The 20,950-nt window shown below is 34.4% G+C and overlaps 1 protein-coding gene across 3 annotated transcripts in view; it reads right to left on the bottom strand.

Annotated features, from left to right (window-relative positions):
* The window catches only part of LOC142332714 (uncharacterized), a 406,945-nt gene that overhangs the window by 329,196 nt on the left and 56,799 nt on the right, over positions 1-20,950 (bottom strand). The window lies entirely within an intron of this gene.

Raw genomic sequence — 20,950 nt, 5'->3', positions numbered from 1 at the left:
CAAAAAATGGAACCGCTAGATGACGTTGGGGTTGGGAAATTTGGAAAAATTGCATTTATTGTCCGATTTGACTCATATTCAGAATATATATATTAGTTACGTGAACGAAAAAATTGTACAAAAACTATACCCGTTATAGTACATTAATTAACAGTTAGGTGTCATTTTGAAACAAATATACAAACAGACATCCTTCTTATATATATATATATATATATATATATATATATATATATATATAAGTATAGGTAAGTATATATAAGTAAGGTAATGTTCGTATTTGCACCGATTTACGCATGGGAAAAAAGGGATAGGAAAAAAGAGGAAAACGGGAGGAGAATAGGGGAAGAGAAAACAGGAGGGGGAAAAGGTACAAGGGGGCACGAAAAAGGGGGAGGGGAAAAGGGTACAGTGGACACGGAAAAGGGGAAAGAGAAGAAAGGGAAAATTAAGAAAGTAAAGAGGGAAAGGGGTTGGTGTGGAAGGGGGAAATAAGGAACAAGGAAACAGAGAAATAGGGAAATAGGTAACAGTGAAAGGTTAAATTTTGTGAATTCCCGGAATGTTCAGTTTTTAATGTTTTATTAACTTTCAATTGAGTTAATTTAAACTACATATATACTCAAATCTAACAGTAGCTAGCCATTGCCAGATCAGCTAGTATATATATATATATATATATATATATATATATATATAAAATGCATGTTCGTATATGTGTCCGCTGTAGACTAAAAAACTACTGGACCGATTTACGCGCGGGTTTTTGTAAAATGATCCGTTGTCTGGAGAAGGTATAAAGCTATTCAAATCCTGGATCTGACCAGTAGAAAGAAAGTTAGAGGTTTTTTGAACAGATTATTGTATTAGATTGGTTATTATTTTACTCAAATACTATCTGGGCATGGTAAATTCGAATATTATTTACATCGATTCGGTAGAAGACCAGCACGTATTTACATGTTCTGCCAGGATTCGGATACTGCCGATCATACTCTGTTCCACTGTAATAGATGGACTATACATAGACGACGTGCAGGGCTGCAGGAATTAAATCCGGAGAATCTGCTTCTTTTTCTCCTGCGATCCCGCTGAAAATTGAAACAAAACGGAGGAGTTTGCCAAGATAGTACTAAAGGCTAAAGATGATGTAGCCCTTTTAAGAGGCCATTGAGGCCCCGTGGTAACTTAGTAGTTTAATATTTTCGTTAAGGCAAACAGCTATGAGAAGAAAATCATTCCTTCGTTTGGGGATCATAAGAACTGGGTAATGAAAAGACCGAGACCCGGTTCCCTCGGCGGGGGCTAGGGACGGCTTTGTCGGGCCTGGTTCTCTGTCGGGGGGGGGGGGGGCTTGAAGCAGGCACATTAAAACAAAAGATCTAACTAGCCGGGGGGGGGGGGGGGGCTGACCTGCCGTGCCGGACGTACAACCGGCGGGTGGGGAGGCCTCCTTTGAGTTTAAAGGACACTTTTGCGGACTGCACATACTTGACTGGAAACCCGTCCCGGGGAAGTAGACTACTGTATTAAGAGAGTAGTTTAAATTAAATCCGATATGTAGTGCTGTTTTGACGATTGGATTTATTTACATTCTCGCTTTTATAAAGTGAAAGATTAAATTTTGTGAAGTTCTGTAACGTTTTCTAAGTTTCTTAATGTCCAGTATTAACTGTGATGATTTTTCAACCATCTTTTTCGATAAAAATTATTTTCCACCGACTATTGTATTTAGAGAGTGGTTTGAATTAAATACAATAGGTAGTTCTGTTGTTTTGCCAATTGGATTTATTTACATTCTAATTTTTATGAAAGTTTAAATTTTGTGAAGTTCCGTCATGTTCAGTTTGTTAATGTTTTATCAAACTTTCAATTGTGTTCATTTAATATATATATATATATATATATATATATATATATATTACTCAAATCCAGTAATAGCGAAGCATTTCTCGGTCTGCTAGTAGAAAATAAAAATTCCCAGACGGAGGAAATCGCGTTATTAGATCATTGTAAAACTAAACTGAAAAGATTTAAATAATAAATATCTCATTTTGAAAACCACCCAAGTATTGATCACTTGCCTCGTAGTCATTAACATGTTTCGTCATAAATTTTATATAAAAATTCCATTACATCTGCAATTAAAAAAGAAATCTGATCTTTTCTTTTTTCCCGCACCAAAAGTTAAATTTTTTTCCTGTTTGTAATAAAATATGCGGTATTAATGTAATTTTTTAATGAAAAATTCAGGAAAAATAATAAAAAAAATTTCCGGGAATTTTTCGGTACCGGAAAGTAGTGTTTTACGTCAGATATCTTATAAACTACTGGAGTTACAGTTCTGGGATCTTTTTTATACACTTCTAGGGCTTCCTTTTTATTAGAAAAGCTGAAATCCGGGCGAATGTTTCGCTAATCGTAACTCGAAAAGAAAGCGTTTCCAGAGCTATGTTTATATGAACCTTTTTTCATTATTTTCACCAGTAGAACACGTCCGTCCTCAAAGTTTCTCTGTTTCTTCGAGGGACACTTCATATATTACTCGTGTATATATATATATATATATATATATATATATATATATATATATATGCAACACAGTTATTCGATTAATTTATTTTAATAGAATTTTTTTTTAAATATTAACAAAATAATAAAATCAAAAATAAATTTCAAACTCAACAGGCACAAAGTTATGTCTTCTAAAATCTGATCAGATAAATTACTTTCACAATGACGCTGCTTCTACATAAACTGTGGAGAGGTATGAATATAAATTATACCAATCGGTTCTACGACTCCTTGTTTCGTATTTTTTCGAAATCAGTTTATTACGAAATACGACAGCATTTAGTAGTCCGAACACCGCGGTTGAAACACAAGAATCTTACTTCGCGAATCGGAAGAACAAAATAACAAACATTTTCCCGCAGCGATAGGTGTTTGACGGGGTTTGTCGTGAGACAAAAGATACGCTTTCTGAGCTAACAAAAGCGAAATTACAAAATGCAATTCGCGAATCGATTAGGGAGACCGTGACTGTCATATTGGATATACCGAACATTCCTACTATGAATTACACCCCCTCCCTCAACAAAACAGTGAATGATTATGGAAATTTTGTTGATCCGGGGGCGAGACTCACACCCAGCTAGCCGAATCATTGTGGACCGCTTTTACATAAACTCGTAGTGGAATGAATCTAAATGATTTTTAATGCTACTGTACTCCTTGTTTCGTCTTTTCGCGGCGACTCGCATATCGATTCGACTAGAACGGGAAGGGCTCGCTCGTCGCCCTGCCATACCGGCTAATATATATATATATATATATATATATATATATATATATAAAAGGGTCCTATTATACTTCCAATGCCATTTATAATCAATTATCACACGAGTTACCAATAGTCATATCATCCCACCCTATTAAACGGCATTTGTATGTGTGTGTGGGTCCCTTAGCTTAGCACCGGAATGTACCGATCACTAGCGGAAAATCCCGATTCGTTAGTACATGTGTCGTATATATCAAAACTCCCAAAACAACAAAACTGTTAAGGTTTAGACGAGAGTTTGCCGTCAATTGAAAACATAAAAAATCGAAAATCAAAATTCAACAATTTATTTATTTATAGTTCTTCAAAAATACATTGTCCGAATCAAAAAAGTACAGAAATGTATGAAAGGGGAGATAATAATTGTTATATACTTTTCCTACTTCATTTTCTGAAACACAAAGATATACCCCGTTAAATATTTTCTTCCTGCTCTACTAATATTGTAACTAAATCGAGAAATAATTGGAGATAAACAATTTTTTTTATATACTTGTATTTATTCTTAATAAAACAAATCATATAATAAAAGATTCGTCAAATTTTCTCAAATAAGTTGATTGAAAATGAAAAAACTCTTTGCAGGTTTCACGCTTATAGGAACGAATTTGAACAAATCATCAATATTTTACACTTAACATTATTATTTATTGTTCTACGGAAATGCATTACGATTTCAACAATAAGTTCAACTTTTTCCGTTACGGCGAAAAAATTCTATAAAGAACAATAATCAATTTCTGATTTCAATAAAAAGATCACTTGACGGACAGATCAACTGTTGATCAAAGTTCGCTGCGGACAAACTCTCGCCGGCGTCATTCTACCGAACGACTTGATACTTATTATATTATTATAATATAATATAATATACATATAGATATAATAAGAGAGTTTATCCACAGCGAAAGACTTATTTACTCTAACCAACTCACAAATCGACATATCAAAATTTTTAAATTGTTTAAAATAAAAAACAAATAATTTTGATGAAATAAAGCTACATATAATCGCAGAAAAAGATGTTCTTAATCAATATACATTTTTTTTCTATAAATATATGATATATCTTCATAATTTCACGGTTTTTAATTTGAAAATGTTAAATTTTTGTTCTAACCCTGACTTCCCTAACCCTAACATCGATATATATGCCAAATATATATCGAAGTTTTGGGAAAATTTAGTACTTTTTAACTGGATCCGAATTTTCGGACGAAAATCGCAAATATCTCGAAAACGGTCGGTTCTATCAGTCTGAAAAAATTTGTTGACCCCACTCGAGGGTAATCTCATCCGCTCTCAGCGGTACCCGTCGGATGATAGTATTTTCAATTACCCCCGGATCAACGTTCCGAAATTGGGTAGAGGGTGCGATAGAGTACCACCGTAATATCTCGGTATCCCCTCGTCCAATTTTCACGATTCAAACGGCGTATGTATCAGCAGGTCGAGCGCTAACTGTTTAACGCATCGGGTACATTTTTGATCGACCAGATCTTGGTTATCCGGAAATTAGATCGTTTAGCCCTACATTTTGATTGCAGTTACCCACCACAAAACGTACCGATCCGATCTTTCGCTAAATACGCTCAAACCTGTGCGCTTAGCGTAGCTGTAAAGCATAAACTTATGAGTAATAAAAAGTAGAAAATAAATAATATATATATTTTATTTTAAACACTTAAATGCAATAAAAGTAGAAAATAAAAATATGTAAAAAAAAAAATTTAATACCAATCTTAAATTAAACATAGTAAAAGGTAAAAAATAATTTTGGGACGGTATCTCAAAATGGATTTGACAATAAGCTTTGATGGTGATATGCAAGATTATGTGAAAGTCATAGCTTCAAATTAAAAATTTGATTTTTTAAACCCACACTCATTAGGCCATTCATCATGCATACGAAAAAATTGGCAAAAACATCAAATTTTTAATTTGAAGCTATGACTCATAAAATCTTACAGATCACCATCCAAAGCTTATTGACAAATCACTGAGATCCTAAAAATATTTCTTGCTTTTTAGTGCGTTTAATTTAAGAATGGTGTTTAAAATTTTTATTTACATCATTTTTATTTATTTATGCGATTGTTTTTCTTCATAAAATAATGAACTATAACCAAAAAGTAGGCACCGGAACGTACCGATAGATCACTAGCGGAAAATCCCTATTAGTTAACACCAATTTCTACAGTTAAATTTCTAATTTAACTCAAAAATGACTCTCTCACTCTCTCTCTGTCACTCTCACCTCCCCCACTCTCACTCTATCTCTCTCTAAGACCGTCTCTCTCTCTTACTCCCTCTCTCTCTAAGTCCGTCTCTCTTAATCTCTGTCAGTTTGTCTCTCTCTCACACTCAGTCTCTCACTCTCTCTCTCTCGCCCCTCGTTCTATGTTTGTCTATCTATCACTCTCTCTATCTCTCTCTCTTCTATCTGTCTGTCACTCTCTCTAAGACCGTCTCTATCTCTATCTCCCTCTGTCTGCTGTCTCTCTCACTCTTTCAATCTCTCTCTAAGTCTGTCTCTCTCTCACACTCTCTCTAAGTCCGTCTCTATCACTCCCTCCCTCTCTGTCTGCCTGTCTCTCTCTCCCTCTTCCTCTCTATTTGTCTCTCTCTCTCTCTCTCTCTCTCTGTCCGTCTAGCTCACTCACTCTCTATTTCTGTTTGTCACCCTCTCTTTCTCTAAGTTTGTCTCTCTCTCTAACCCATTCTCTCTCTGTCTGTATGTCTCTCTCTCACACTCTCTCTCTCTCTCTCTCTCTAAGTCCGTCTCTATCTCTCTATCCCTCTCGGTCGGTCTCTCTCTCTTTCTCTCTGTATGTCTCTCTCTCACTCTCTCTCTCTAAGTTCGTTTCTATCTCTCTCCCTGTTTCTCTAACTCCGTCTCTCTCTCACTCTCTCTCTCTCTCCCTCTGTTTGCACTCTCTCTCTAAGTCCGTCTCTCTCACTCTCTGTCAGTTTGTTTTCTCTCTCATTCTCTCTCTGTCTAGTTTGTATTTCTCTCCCTTAAGTCCGTCTCTATCTCTCTCTTCTCTCTCTCTCTCACTCCCTCCCCGTCTGTCTTTCGTTATATAAATTTTCATCATTTAAAAAAAAATTTTACAAAACAGCTAATCAATACTGAACATCTAATAATCCCATTCCGTGACGCCGCCCGCCAGTGCAACCCGACCGGAGGGCTTAGCTGCGGAGAGGTGCCGTAGGAACGCCCTACAGCTAGTATCATAGTAATACATAAATCTAAATGTTTGTTTTCTTTTTTACTCAATTAAGCAAAAACTAGTGCACCGATTTCGATAAATCTTTCTTTTTTTTGTTGAGATAAATATAACGCCCGATAAAAACCTACAAATAAAAATCCAATATAAGTTAATTTTTCGAAAATTGAAGAAATTATACGATTTTGAAAAAATGTATCAGTTTGTGAAACGTGTTATTTTTCATTTCTCGAATACTACGACACCGATTTTTTATGAATCTTTTTTATCAGATTTTCGAAGGATAGTACATTATTACTTTCGTTCACATGGGACAAGCGGAGGGGGGTAAAATCAATTTTCTTTACGTTTTGAAATATGATGAGTACGAAAATACCATTCACAAATGTAATTAAGCCTATATGTAGAATTTTTGGCTCGAAAATTTCCAAAACTATTACATCAATTTCATTAAAATTTAGTTATGTTATAGTAATGCATCTTAAATTGTGCATATGAAAATTTTACGAACATCGGTTGAGTCGTCCTCGAGTTACGCTTAATTTAAAATCGGAACAATTTTAGTAGGGTAAGTTACAAATGTGGTTCGTTATGATGCTTCAGGTTGGAACGTTGACTTCTTTTTTGTAAATTATTATAAAACAAAAAAATTGGTACCGCAAAATATAATTTTTGGATGTTAAATTTCCAGTAAGCAAATAAATTTTTACTCTTAGGAGAATATAGCAAGAATTTGAAAATGAAGTACTTATGATAAAACATGGGGTATCAAGATTTTTGCAAATCTTTACATTTAGGGTGCAACGATTCATATAGATGAAAAAAAAGTGTATGTACGAGTATGTGTGTCGCACCACTTTTGGCCTTACATTTCAGGATTGACCGAACCGTCAAATTTAACTCAAATATTTTTACAGATGAGGCATGGATTGTTTGAATTTGATTTTTTACCGAATTTTCGAAGAAAAATACGATATAACTTTCGGTCGCATTCTGCGAGTGGAGGTGAAATTGAATTTTCTTTGCGTTTTGAGTTATGAAGAGCACGAAAATACCATTTACTTAAATTGAGGTTTCCTTATACATATTTATAGACCAATGTATAAAACTTAGTGGCTCGAAAATTTACAAAACTACAAAATCAATTTCATTGAAATTTACATATGCTGTATTTGTGTATCTAAATTTGTGCATGTAAAAATTTTATTAAAATTGATCGAGTCTCTCTCTCTCTCTCTCTGTAAAGATTGTCGTCTAAAATCTACAAAATTACAACATCAATTTCATTGAAATTTAGATATGCTGTAGTAATGGCATCTAACGTTACGAATGTGAAAATTTGATGAAGATTGGTCGAGTCGTTCTTGAGTTACGCTCAATTAAAGGCCGAAAAAATATGAACGGGGCAAGTTAGAAGCGTGGTTGATTATGACGCTGCAAGTTAGAACGTTAAAGTTTCTTCATTTGCGGTACCTATCGTTAACATTATTGTTCGGCATATTCAGAGAGCGTTACCTATTTTGAGAGACATGATGAGTACTGGGTGTTCTTTATATAAGGGTTACATTGATTAGTCTAGTGGTGGTGTACCTTTCATACGCTTATATAGCGACTAACAGTGGTGAGGGAGTTGAAATTTGATGCGTGTAAGGTCTACTGATTAATCGAACGTATGTAGTGCGTTTTATTATGAAAATCATTGCGTCTCTGACTGAGAAATAGTGAGGACGTCATAATAATTTATTACTCATTTTCTTGTTACAGTATATTCAAATTATTTTTTATTATAATTATTTTATTTTAATTTGCTTCTTTATTCTTTAGTTATTTCTGTTTTTATTTATTTCTTAATTCTTTTTGTTTGTAATATTTTAGATTGGAATGTGTTAATAATTTTTCAAAATGAAATAAACGAAAATTCGGTGTTCTCACGTAGAACTGCCCCAATAGTTTATTTTTTTGTAGGAAAAACTTTTATTTTTTATAAGCTGTTGCGGTGTTCAAATACATTCAGGTACAAATACGTTTTTTTTTTTTGTTTTTTTTTAAAGAGACGCATTCATTTACATTATTCACTTGGGTCATTTGCTCTCTTTTCTGACAAGTATTCTTGACTCAAACGTTCCAAGTACCTTTACTTGTTTTTTTTTTTCTTTTGTAAACGCTTGAAAATCTTTTTTTCTAAGGGTTTTATTACAGCAAAACATGTAAATGTGCCTTAAATAAGTAAAAGAAAAACCGTGCACCAGAATACGATTCTCTCCCTCACACTCTCTCGTTATTTAATCTTTACCGATCACCTATTTTGGAGTCTTCTTGATTAATCTATTCCCTTTTAAAAATCTTATTTAAATTTCAATAAATACGTTGATAAAAAAAAAAAAATAGTTCAGATGGGGCCAACGGTTCTTTTGTTTTTAAACGAAAATATTGTGTTTTAGCTGGAAGTTGAGAGTTTACGAAAAGTAGAGAAGTGAGTGAGTGAGCGAGTAATATGTGGTGTGTAAAGACAGAAAACTAAGTTGACATGATAGCAAGAGTTCACTAACCCAGCCCGCAGTATAATCAACATTTAACTTGTATTATAATATAACAACAGGTCTTTTACACTTTTCTTCTGTACTATATAAAAAAAAAAAATTACTAGGTTTCCATCTAGTTGTGCGTTTGTGTGCACGAATCGTATTTAAGCGCGCACTTTACTGTGTATGAATTAAATATATTCTGAAATAAACGATTCGTGTGACGTGTTACAATTTCATTGTTAATAACAGTACACATTAAACGGCTGAGACGCATGACATTTCATTAATTTCTGCATTAGGATTAGAAATGTAGAATTATGACTATCTCCACTAAAATTATTATTATATTAATCGCTGTGATTTTGCAATGCACCCGGAAAATTGGAAAATTATCTAGCGATTTCTAATCAGCCTGATATTTTCATTATTGCTTATAATTAAAAATTTATTTTAAGCAAACTTAAGTAAGCGAATGTCAGCAAGCGAAGGTTAAGTGTGTTTAATTATATTTATAATTTCTGTGAAAAAGGTAATTGTAGCCGAGAGTAAAAAGGATTTAGAAGAAACAATGAACGGCATAGATGAAGTCCTATGCAAGAACTATCGCATGAAAATAAACAAGAGCAAATCGAAAGTAATGAAATGTAGTAGAAATAACGAAGATGGACCTCTGAATGTGAAAATAGGAAGAGAAAAGATTACGGAGGTAGAAGAATTTTGTTATTTCGGAAGTAGAATTACTAAAGACGGACGAAGCGGCAGCAACATAAAATGCCGATTAGCACAAGCAAAACGAGCTTTCAGTCAGAAATATAATTTGTTTACATCAAAAATTAATTTAAACGTCAGGAAATAATTTTTGAAAGTATATGTTTGGAGCGTCGCGTTATATGGAAGTGAAACTTGGACGATCGGAGTATCTGAGAAGAAAAGATTAGAAGCTTTGGAAATGCGGTGCTGTAGGAGAATGTTAAAAATCAGGTAGGTGGATAAAAGTGATAAATGAAGAGCTGTTGCGGCAAATCGATGAGAAAAGAAGCATTTGGAAAAATATCGTTAAAAGAAGAGACATACTTATAGGCCACATACTAAAGCATCCTGGAATAGTCGCTTCAATATTGGAAGGACAGGTAGAAGGAAAAAATTGTGTAGGCAGGCCACGTTTGGAATATGTAAAACAAATTGTTAGGGATGTAGGATGTAGGATGTACTGAACACTAGATAGGGAATCTTGGAGAGCTGCATCAAACCAATCAAATGACTTAAGGCAAAAAAAAAAACATATCGTGACTTGTTGTTTAATCAACGCCCAGCAAAAACTATTTAAGACAGATTGATGAAAATTAATATACATGTTCTTCTTACGGTGTAAATGCACAGTAAGTAAGGATTTTTTTTTAAATTTCGAGTTTAAAAGGTTAAAATGGAGTAGCAATGAAATTTACAATTTTTTTTTAATCTCTCGGTAACAAATGAAGATATTAACTTGATTTTTAGTAACTGTAATCGTCAGATGAATACTTAAAATACCAATTTCTAGTTTTTACAAAATTCGATCCTGAAAGAAGGTGAAGAAAGGTAAAAAATATTTAGAACAATCATTGCAAATATTCCTAATTTCCAACTATACTAAACGAGATATTCACTAAGTTTGCAAATAGTCTTCAGATAAATATCTAAAAATCATTTTCGGACTTTTTGGGAAAGGGGAGTGTGATGGTATACGGCGCGGCGACTCAATCGACACAGCCACTGTTACTCTATATTCGACGCGATTGGCTGCACCTCCTTCCAGTTACTTGATTAAAAAATATAAAATAAAAAAATCTTGATGTAGACACCACCTGACTTCCTTCTACCCTCATTAAATTATAAATAAACATTTTCTGCTGCACTTCATTTAAACTTATTTCATGTGAAAGTGAAATACGATCCTCCAATTCTTTTCTAAAGAGGACAGTTACACGATTGTTGAAACTAGAGAACGTGTACACAAATTAAGATCAAAAGAATCATATCAAACCAAACAGCGATTAAATGAACGGCAATAAGAAACAAATAAATGAAATAATGATAAATTCCGACTTAGGGAGAATATTGTCCGACAATATCAGAGGAATAATGAACTAAAAGATAAGAATTATTTGCAATTTATTAAAGATCGAGCATGTATGCCTCAGTGTCTATGTTTTTCTTGTGAAGGTCTATTCTTGTAAAGGTCTATCAAATTAAACAGCGATTAAACTAAATTCCATAAAAAATCCGTTTCTAAATTATAATGTTCAATTAATATTAAACAATCAGATTTTTCACCAAATCTATTACATAAACAAATACGCAATAATGCCTACTAAAAAACATATACACATTTTTAAAAGTATATAAAATTTTATTTCTCATATAACTTCTGATTTTTTTTCGTATTTTTTTAAAATTATTATTAAACTATTAGTTATTGTAATTTTTTTTACAATAACGGGTTAATAATTATAAATACATCAATATATTTAAACTAAAAAAAAAGAAAGGGAGATGAAGTCTGATTCGAACCGATGCGCGTTTCCCTAGAAAGATCCAAATATTTCATTAATTAAAATTTTATTTTGCTATAACTCTGGAACCAATGAAAAAATAAGTACCACTTATGATACGTAGTTGAAAAGCCGTCAATGAGAGCTTATAACTGTAGTTAAGAAAAAGTAAAAAAAATCCAGGTTTTTTAAGATTTTGGGCCTTTTTGGACACTTTTGATCCAGTCGATTGTAATGAAAAGGAGGAGATACACCACTAGATATTACGACAGTCCTAAATACAAAATTTCAACATAATATACGGCTAATCGTTTTTAAGTTATGAGAGATACATAAGTACATACGTCACCCCGAAATTAGTCAAAATGGATTCAGGGATGGTCAAAATGGATATTTCCGTTGAAATCTAAAAACCGAATTTTTTCGCGATCACAATACTTCCTTTCGTGATGAAAGGAGGTAAAAACATTAATTTTTTTTTACAAAAATGTACGGTCATGAAAGTACGGTCACCTGCTACTGTTATTTGTCGGGTAACGCTAAAAAACGAGCAAAATATATTTTTACCCGTTAGCTGTAATTATTAATTTTAAGATGTAAACCGAATATTTTCAAAACACTCAAAGTTTCGGGTCCTGTACTGACCAAATTGTTGCTCTGAAAAAATTACAAACAGGCTTTAATTGTTATTTTAATGAACACAGGTGCAAAACCTCTGGCCACACGGGAAGGGCGAGCGAAGCGAACAATTATTGGATTTTTCAGGATCGAAGCGGTTTCGAACGATTACAAGTCATGCTGGAGAACAGAATGACTTTCCCGACAATAAATAATAAAAAATATTAAAAGAGTTACAGACAGAAACAAAAAAAATATGTGTATATTTTTAAGAGGTGGAGAATAAATTTTCTAAAAATTAGTTTAACAAATTCGCTTAAGTGAAGTTTCCTTTAAATCTTACACGCCCTTCAATAAAGGCTGAAATAAGAAAAAGAAAATTTTTAAGAGCCTAAACAAAACGTGAAGCTTATCATTTCATAGCGCAACCGTCCACCGAGATGCCCAGACATCTTGCATCTATTGATTTTTATTTTGAGAAGCGATGAAAGGATCCGTTCATAAGAACTACTTTCATCCCTGGACGAAATGAAAAATAACATGATTCAATTTATAAATGCCGATCACACTTTTTGTACTTCACTGTATATTTTCAAACGTATTGAAATGTATTTTGACATGCTCGGCGGCTAAATAGAACATCTATAAATATAAATTATTCCTTTTCATATGGTAACTCAAAGTTAAGTAAATATGACAAATTAAAACGTTACAAAAATTAGTGCACAGTTCCGTTTTGAAAACGAGTTAAAAAAGACATGTAATTAGCTGACCTTGCAATGCTTCGCTATTGCTAGATTTAAGTGTATATATACAGAGTGTCCCATACAAAACGCAACCCAACCTTATATTGGTAGGCTGAACGGTTGAACTAATTAGACGATCGGCAATTAGAAGTCCTGGGAAGTCCATCCCCCGTCGAAGCGTCGAATTAGGTATTCCAAAATCAACAGTTCACAAAGTTTTACGTAAAAAATTGAAATTACACGCTTATAAAATCCAGATACTGCAGGAATTGAAACCCGATGATGGTGTAAAACGTTACGATTTCGCCGTTGAAATGTCGGACAGAGTAAGTGAAAACGAATCGTTTTTAGACGATATAATTTTTACAGACGAAGCTACATTCCATGCGAATGTCGGCCCATTTTCCACCGAAATCCGATTGACTACTTTGTTTTTAAATAAAGCTGTAACTGCGGTGGCGTTAATAGGTAAGTACCGACAAATTTTTAATACGTAATTTTGATTTTACCGTACGTTTTATAAGTTTAAAAATGCTTAGACAACTCTAAAACAAAAAAATCTGATGTAGGCATCAAATGACTTCCTTGAACCGCTGTTAAATTACACATTTTCTAAAATGATCAGTATATAAAATTTTATTTCATTAATCATTGAATTATTATTTATCGTAAATTTTTTTTACAATAAAAGTTAATAATTATTAATAATTCAATATAATTAAATTAAAAAAAAAAAGTTAAAAAAAAAGGAGATGAAGTCTGATTCGAACCGATGTACCTTCCCCTTCTAAGACCGAAATATTTCATTAATTAAAATTTAATTTGGCTATAACTGTGGAACCAATGAAAATAAGTACCACTTATGACATACGTTTGAAAACATTTAGATGAGGGCTTATTAATGCAGCTATGAAAAAGTTTAAAATCCAAATATTTTGGTCTTTTTTGGACACTTTTGGTCCAGTCGATTCCAATAAAAAAGGGAGGTGCCTAACTAAATGTTACAACAGATCTAAATCCAAAATTTCAACATCCTACGGCTAATCGTTTATGACTTATTTCGAGATACATACATACATACGAACGTGTAGACGTCACGCCGAAACTAGTCAAATGTATTCAGGGATGGTCAAAAAGGATATTTCCGTTGCAATCTGAAAACCGAAATTTTTCGCGATCACAATACTTCCTTTACTTCGTACAAGGAAGAAAAAATATGTTAAGAAAGTAGAAAAATAACAACACAGTTGTAGGACTTTCCCGTCACGCGGCTTTCCCAAGTGGCAGAACGTACCCGCCCATTTAGAACACAAAACTGAACGCGATTTATCATTTCAGGAACTTATAGCCTAGTTAGTACACTTTATCGCTAAATTGAGTATCAAATACGATAGGCTTATTAATTCTGTTCTTTTTGTAAATAAAGCTCTTTTACACCCAAATATTACGTCCCCTAATCGATAAAACGACATTCTAGAATCGATAGATTATAAAATAACCAAAGGATTAGAATTACCAATTGTAGTTCGTCGTTCCTGTCGTTGTTTCTGATATACGCCTTACGCACAAAACTTACTTTAAAATACTTACCGTTTTATTTAAATATAATATTTTTCGTTTATTTAATTCAACGGTTCTAACTAAAGCGTGCGTGCATACAGTATTTAATTCGCGCGGATGTGGGGGTACTAGCGGTGACGGTCAGCACTAACTAAACTATATAATTTCACAACTTATATAGAATAAATTTTGCTCGTACGGTCGGAAGACTGGTATAGCTGCGAGGCTTAACTCAGCAGGTACCCGTTCGACCGGGCGATCGAATTCGAGACCCGGCCAGGCCGAGTTACTTTTTTACACTTTAAATATTATTAATTTATTTAATTCTACCGCTCACTTGTGACGTCACAACATAACAGACGACTACAACAGAATTTACTGTGGTGGGGGTGCGATTTAACAAAACTTGGCTAGTGCAAATATCGTTATTTTTTTTTTAATTATTAAAAAATATGCCTAATTAGGATAAATCTTGAAATACTGAGTGAGGGTGACCTTTCTCAACATTCTCACCTGTTGATCCCCATTACAGAAGTAATCTGACCTGGTCTGGTTTAAATCGGTCCAGTAGTTCTAGAGATATAAAACCTTAATTAGGTGAAATCTCAAGATACTGAGGGTGTCCTTGCTCTACAGCCTCACCTCCTGACCTTTTAAGTTACAAATTTAATAGTATTAATATCCCGTATAGAGAAATAATCTGACCAAGTTTGGTCAAAATCGGTCCAGTAGTTCTGCAGATATAAGGTGATTTACAGGCCGATACCGAACACACACGTTTACATACGAACATTAACATCCGGAAAATTTCCATTTGGTTTTTTGGGTTCCTTAGCTGTTATATGCCCAAATTATACCGATTATAATACTTTCTCTTCTAGAGCTATAGCGTTATCTAGACGGGAAAGAAAAATTAATTGAACGAAATAAGAAGAGATTTAAAAATAAAGATCAACAAAAAAAATTAGAATATAATATTAAAAAAAATAAAAAAAGATTAGATTTTATGAACACTTCTTCAGAACGGACAATAACTGACTAATTAAAGGAATTTTTAATATTTTACGTAAACAGGAAGATAAAAGAAAAATGAAAAGTAGAGACAAAAGAAGAGGTTTCAAGAAGAAGCAAAAAGAAATCTAAAAATTAAAAAAAAAAAAAATTGATAAAAAAAATCAGAGATGAATTCAGGAAAAAAATAATTGAAACGAAGCTCCAGAAAACTCTACAAACGTAATAAACAATTTAAAGAGACTTGGACCGAGGAGAGAAAACAGCAACTTAAACAAACAATGAAAAAACTTATGAAAAACAAAAGTCGTAATCTATTAAAGCGTAATACTTCCCTTTTTCACAAGATTAAAGTTAGACGAAAACAGTTCTGTTGCCGTTGATTTGATACGGGTGGAAATTGTTAGTTTTTTTTTAAAAAATAAAAAGATTATTTATTTAATTCATAGATAACAAATTAATTTACAGAACATATATCATTACAAAAGTATAATTTGGGAGGGGTGGAGTGGTATCGTCTCGGCCTTTTATCCGGTGAATCCGAGATCGAATCCCGATCAGGCATATTGTCATTTTTCATACGACACAAATTTCCGTTTCCATACCAAAAACCGCAAGCTTTTACGTAAAACTACTGCGGTGAATTAATTCATCGGAACAAAAAATAAAAAACAAGAAACATTTATATATTCTTTTTTATTTTGGAAACGCAGCTGATGTTAATTCAAAGGTCCAAACATTGAACCGCACTTAAAAAGAATCAACATTCACATTATCCATAGCAGATAGATTTATTTATTGAATTAAATAAATAATAATTAAAATTTATTTTTAATATACAAAGTTATCATAAAAGAATGGTGCGGTTTTGAACATGGTTTAAATTAAAACAGAATTACTTACAGTTTAAGTTTTTTATTTTTCAAATTTGTCGTCTCAAACATTTTTTTACATAAATAATAAATTTCAATACGTGCGCCCTTAGTCGTTCGACAGATGACCAAATGATACTCGACTTCCCTCCAAACATGAGTTAACATTTCTTCGTTAACGGTTGTCATCGCTTCATTAATCCTGTTTTTTAAGCGGTTTAGGTCGCGAATTTTTTGCGTATAAACAACGCTTTTGATGTACCCCCGCAAGAAAAATCGCAAGGTGTCAGGTCTGGACTCCTCGGAGGCCAAAGTACAGGTCCTTGCCGGCCTATCCATCGATTTCCAAATTTTTCGTTCAAAGCGTCCGTGAGCGATGCATTGAAGTGCGGGGGAGCACCATCTTGTTGGAAATGAAGTCTATGAACGTTTTCGAATTCATCCGTCTGAGGAAAGCAATAATCGGTTAACATGTCAAGATACGCGACTCCATTAATTGTTTTTTCAGCGAAGAAGAAAGGCCCTATTACACGATTTTTCATCGCACCACACCAAACATTAACTTTAGGCGAATCGCGTTGTTTCTCAATAATTGCGTGCGGGTTTTCACAGCCCCATATTCGTGAATTGTGTCTGTTAACGCATCCATTCGAATAGAATGTAGCTTCGACTGTAAAAATTATATCGTCTAAAAACGATTCGTTTTCACTTATTCTGTCCGACATTTCAACGGCGAAATCGTAACGTTTTACACCATCATCGGGTTTCAATTCCTGCAGTATCTGAATTTTATAAGCGTGTAATTTCAGTTTTTTTACGTAAAACTTTGTGAACTGTTGATTTTAGAATACCTAATTCGACGGGGGATGGACTTCTCAGGACTTCTAATTGCCGATCGTCTAATTAGTTCAACCGTTTCGTCCGGTACACTCCGTCTGCCGGTTGATTTCTGTTTCTTAACCGATCCGGTTTCTTCGAATCGTTTGAACCGACGCGTTATGTAATTTTTGTGCGGCGGATCTCTTCCGAATTCACGTCGAAACGCACGTTGAACTAAAATTACGGATTTTAATTCGGCCATCAATAAAACACACTTTGCTTTGTCTTTATCCGAGAACATAGTAACTCGCTAAACTCACCGCAACAACAATACAAGAACTGACGTTGTGGTTACAACTGCTGATAAATAAACTTTTGGGTTGGAGGCTTTCAGGGATACCAATATAACATCTAGAAATTTCCCTACAATCTTTCTATGAATTACTGAAACCGCACCATTCTTTTATGATAACCCTGTTTATCAACTATGGACAATTTTAATAACAAACCAACTACTTTATACTACAATATTATATATGTAGCTGCGAGTACAGGTCCGTTTCAAGTTATGCCGCTGGCGTAGTGGCCGGATTTGCGCCTATGGATCTCCTCATTCAGAGAGAGAGAGAGAACACACAAACTGATGTCTGACCATCAGAGATGACTGAAACGAAAAACGGGAAACTGGGGTTCGAATTGACGCAGTTCCCACGGGTGTTTTAAAGCATATCTATTAACGCGCGTGGATGCTGAGATCCTATGCGGAATGTAATTATTGCTTGGGGAAGGACACCGCAGAACAGACGGGATTCATGTACGATCGATTACTGCAGTATAGGAAACGACGTCTGAGACAGTTTAGCGTGCATACCCCAGAGAACTAACTGGGTCATGCTGCAGTGCAGACCGAACGGACGAGGAACGTAAGATGACCCAACAAACATATAAAAAAACCAAGGGGGTGAATAATTCCCTCTGAATCTCTATTGGGATGTCCTCGACTCCAAGGTCGAAGTGAGAAAAAAACAAACAGCAGGACCCCGATGAATTCGAGGCGTAGGGTTACCGATGGGTTAAATGGATCCAAGACGCATGGACTACTGTAATACTACTGGAAGGTGGGCGGACACGTCATCCCATATTTGTAGAGGGGAAGTGGTTTTAGAGGGTGGTCGGCAAGGGTGAGTCCCACACTACCAAGAGGTAGTCGAAATCATACCGTGTGTCTATAGTAGGTTTTCCCTCCGATGAAAAAAAAGAGTATCTGTGTATAATATATATATATATATATTATATTACAACTGCTGATAAACAAACTTTTGGGTTGGAGGCTTTCAGGGATACCAATACAACATGTAGAATTTCCCTACAATCTTCCTATGAATTACTGAAACCGCACCATTCTTTTATGATAACCCTGTATATCAATTATGAACAATTTTAATAATAAACCATCTACTTTATACTACAATATTATATATGTAGCTGCGAGTACAGGACCCGTTTCAAGTGATGCCGTATGCCAAGTGATGCCATATATATATATATATATATATATATATGTCTATACACTTGTATATGCGAGGGATATGCTTAAAGTAAAGACCACTGGGAAATTTCTTTCCTTAAGATTGGCGAACCTGTGTCGTTCACGGCCACGCTAGCAATGTACACACTTTATTGTTGTCTGTAAGTTGTGCGTGTTGTAGTATCTTTGACTACGTGTGAGTTATTACGTTATAAAACGAATAGGAAAATTGATGTTGCCGCCGACTGTGAAATACGTGGTCACACTTTTTTTTAAACCGTCAAAACGTTAAGCCGACTGAAATTCATAGACGGTCGGTTGTTGTGTACGGTAATAATGTAATTAATGAAAGAAACGTACGAAAATACGGTGTGAGGTTTAGAAATAATACAATTAATGTGCACGATAAAGAACGTTCGGAATGGCCAACGATAAATCACCGAGGATTTGTTCAGACGCGACGACGATGAAATCAGAAAAGATCGACGTGCAACGATATCCGACTTGGCCCTTCTTTTTCATGATGTTCCAAGAGCTGTTATCGGTCGCATTATTCGCGACCGTTTAGGTTTCAGAAAGGTTTGTGCACATTGGGTGCCGCACATATTACCGGAACGTCACAAAAAAATCCGAATACGATCTGCTTTGGAATTTTTGATGCGCTACACTGAAAGAGGTGATGAGCTCCCTAATTCAAACGTTATCGGCTATGAAATATGGATTTCCTATTACACGCCAGAGAGAAAACGGCAGTCAAATGAATGGCGTCACCTTCGATCACCAACAGATCGACAAAGATCAAGCCACAGCCGTTTGGGCGCAAACTGATGGCACAGTATTTGAGATCGGTTTGGCATACTGCTAAATTGTTTTCATGCAGCGTGGAACGACTGTAAATGCAGAAGCGCTACTGCGAAACTCTACGTAAATTACGGTGCGCCAGTCAAAATCGTTAATGTGAGCGGCTAATCGACGGCGTCGTCCTGCTGCACGATAATGCACGTCCACATGTTACAGGTCCGACACGTGATTTATTGAGAACATCTGGATGGGAAATTTACGTTCACCCGCCATATAGTCCGGACTTAGCTCCTTCTGATTACCACTTGTTTGGTTAATTCAAAGAATCTTTGGGTGGTGAACGATTCGCGGGTGACGATGAACTTAAAAATGCTGTTAATCAATAGCTAAATGGACTGGCGTCAGAAGAATACGACGAGATATTAAAGCTGGTGTATCGCTACCATAAATGTCTGTCTTAATTCATGCGGCAATTATATAGAGAAGTAGTTTAAGTTACGTAGTATAAGAAAAATAAAATAATATTTATAAAGTTTTCAGATTAAATTTTTTTACAATGAAACAGTTACTTTGGAGATAACCTCTACGTACTCGTGTGTGTGTGTGTGTGTGTGTGTGTGTGTGTGTGTGTGTGTGTGTGTGTGTGTGTGTGTGTGTGTGTGTGTATATATATATAATGAACTACATCTTTTACTATTAAAAATTAAAATAATAATGGAGGAGCTTACACATTTCCTTTAACTGTACATTCTATAATACCTCCTGTTATCTATACCACTTCCGTTCCATTCAGATTTTACATAGAAAACAGGAAATGATAAGAAATAGATTTTTTACTTTTAGTTTCCATATTTAACTTTAAATAGCGAAAAATTGACAGTCGACCACATTAATTAAACCTTCCACTAGTTTATAATGTATGAAAATTGTTTGATAATATGTAAATAACGTGAGGCGTAAGTAAAATTTTCTATTGATAGTAAAACAATTCTTGCCAACATACATTTTTGTAAACATTAGTTCATAATGGTTTTTTTTTATATTTTTTTTATTAAATTAAATATTTTAACTTACTGTTGTCCCTATTTTTATAAATGTGCAATCTTTGCTAAAAAGAACTGTCCCATATACTTAAAAAGATAACAATATCTACTTCCACTGTACCGCTGAAAACAGAATCTTTTTCGCGGAACTAACAACACAATACTTCAGTTTACGAAAAAGGGACCTCCAGCGAGTTTTGAAAGAAACGATTTCAAAACTTTACACCCAGTGTAACCACGCACGGTTTCAGCGAAATAAAGTTGCGCCATTCGAAAGTACGCGTCCTAGAGTTTCAAATACTGTAGTCAGATAGCCATACTAA

The sequence above is a fragment of the Lycorma delicatula genome, chromosome 12 (genome assembly GCF_047948215.1).
Source record: "Lycorma delicatula isolate Av1 chromosome 12, ASM4794821v1, whole genome shotgun sequence".
In the NCBI taxonomy this organism is placed as follows: Eukaryota; Metazoa; Arthropoda; class Insecta; order Hemiptera; family Fulgoridae; genus Lycorma; species Lycorma delicatula.
Note: the sequence above shows the minus strand (reverse complement) of the source record. Positions and strands in the feature narration are given on the sequence as shown.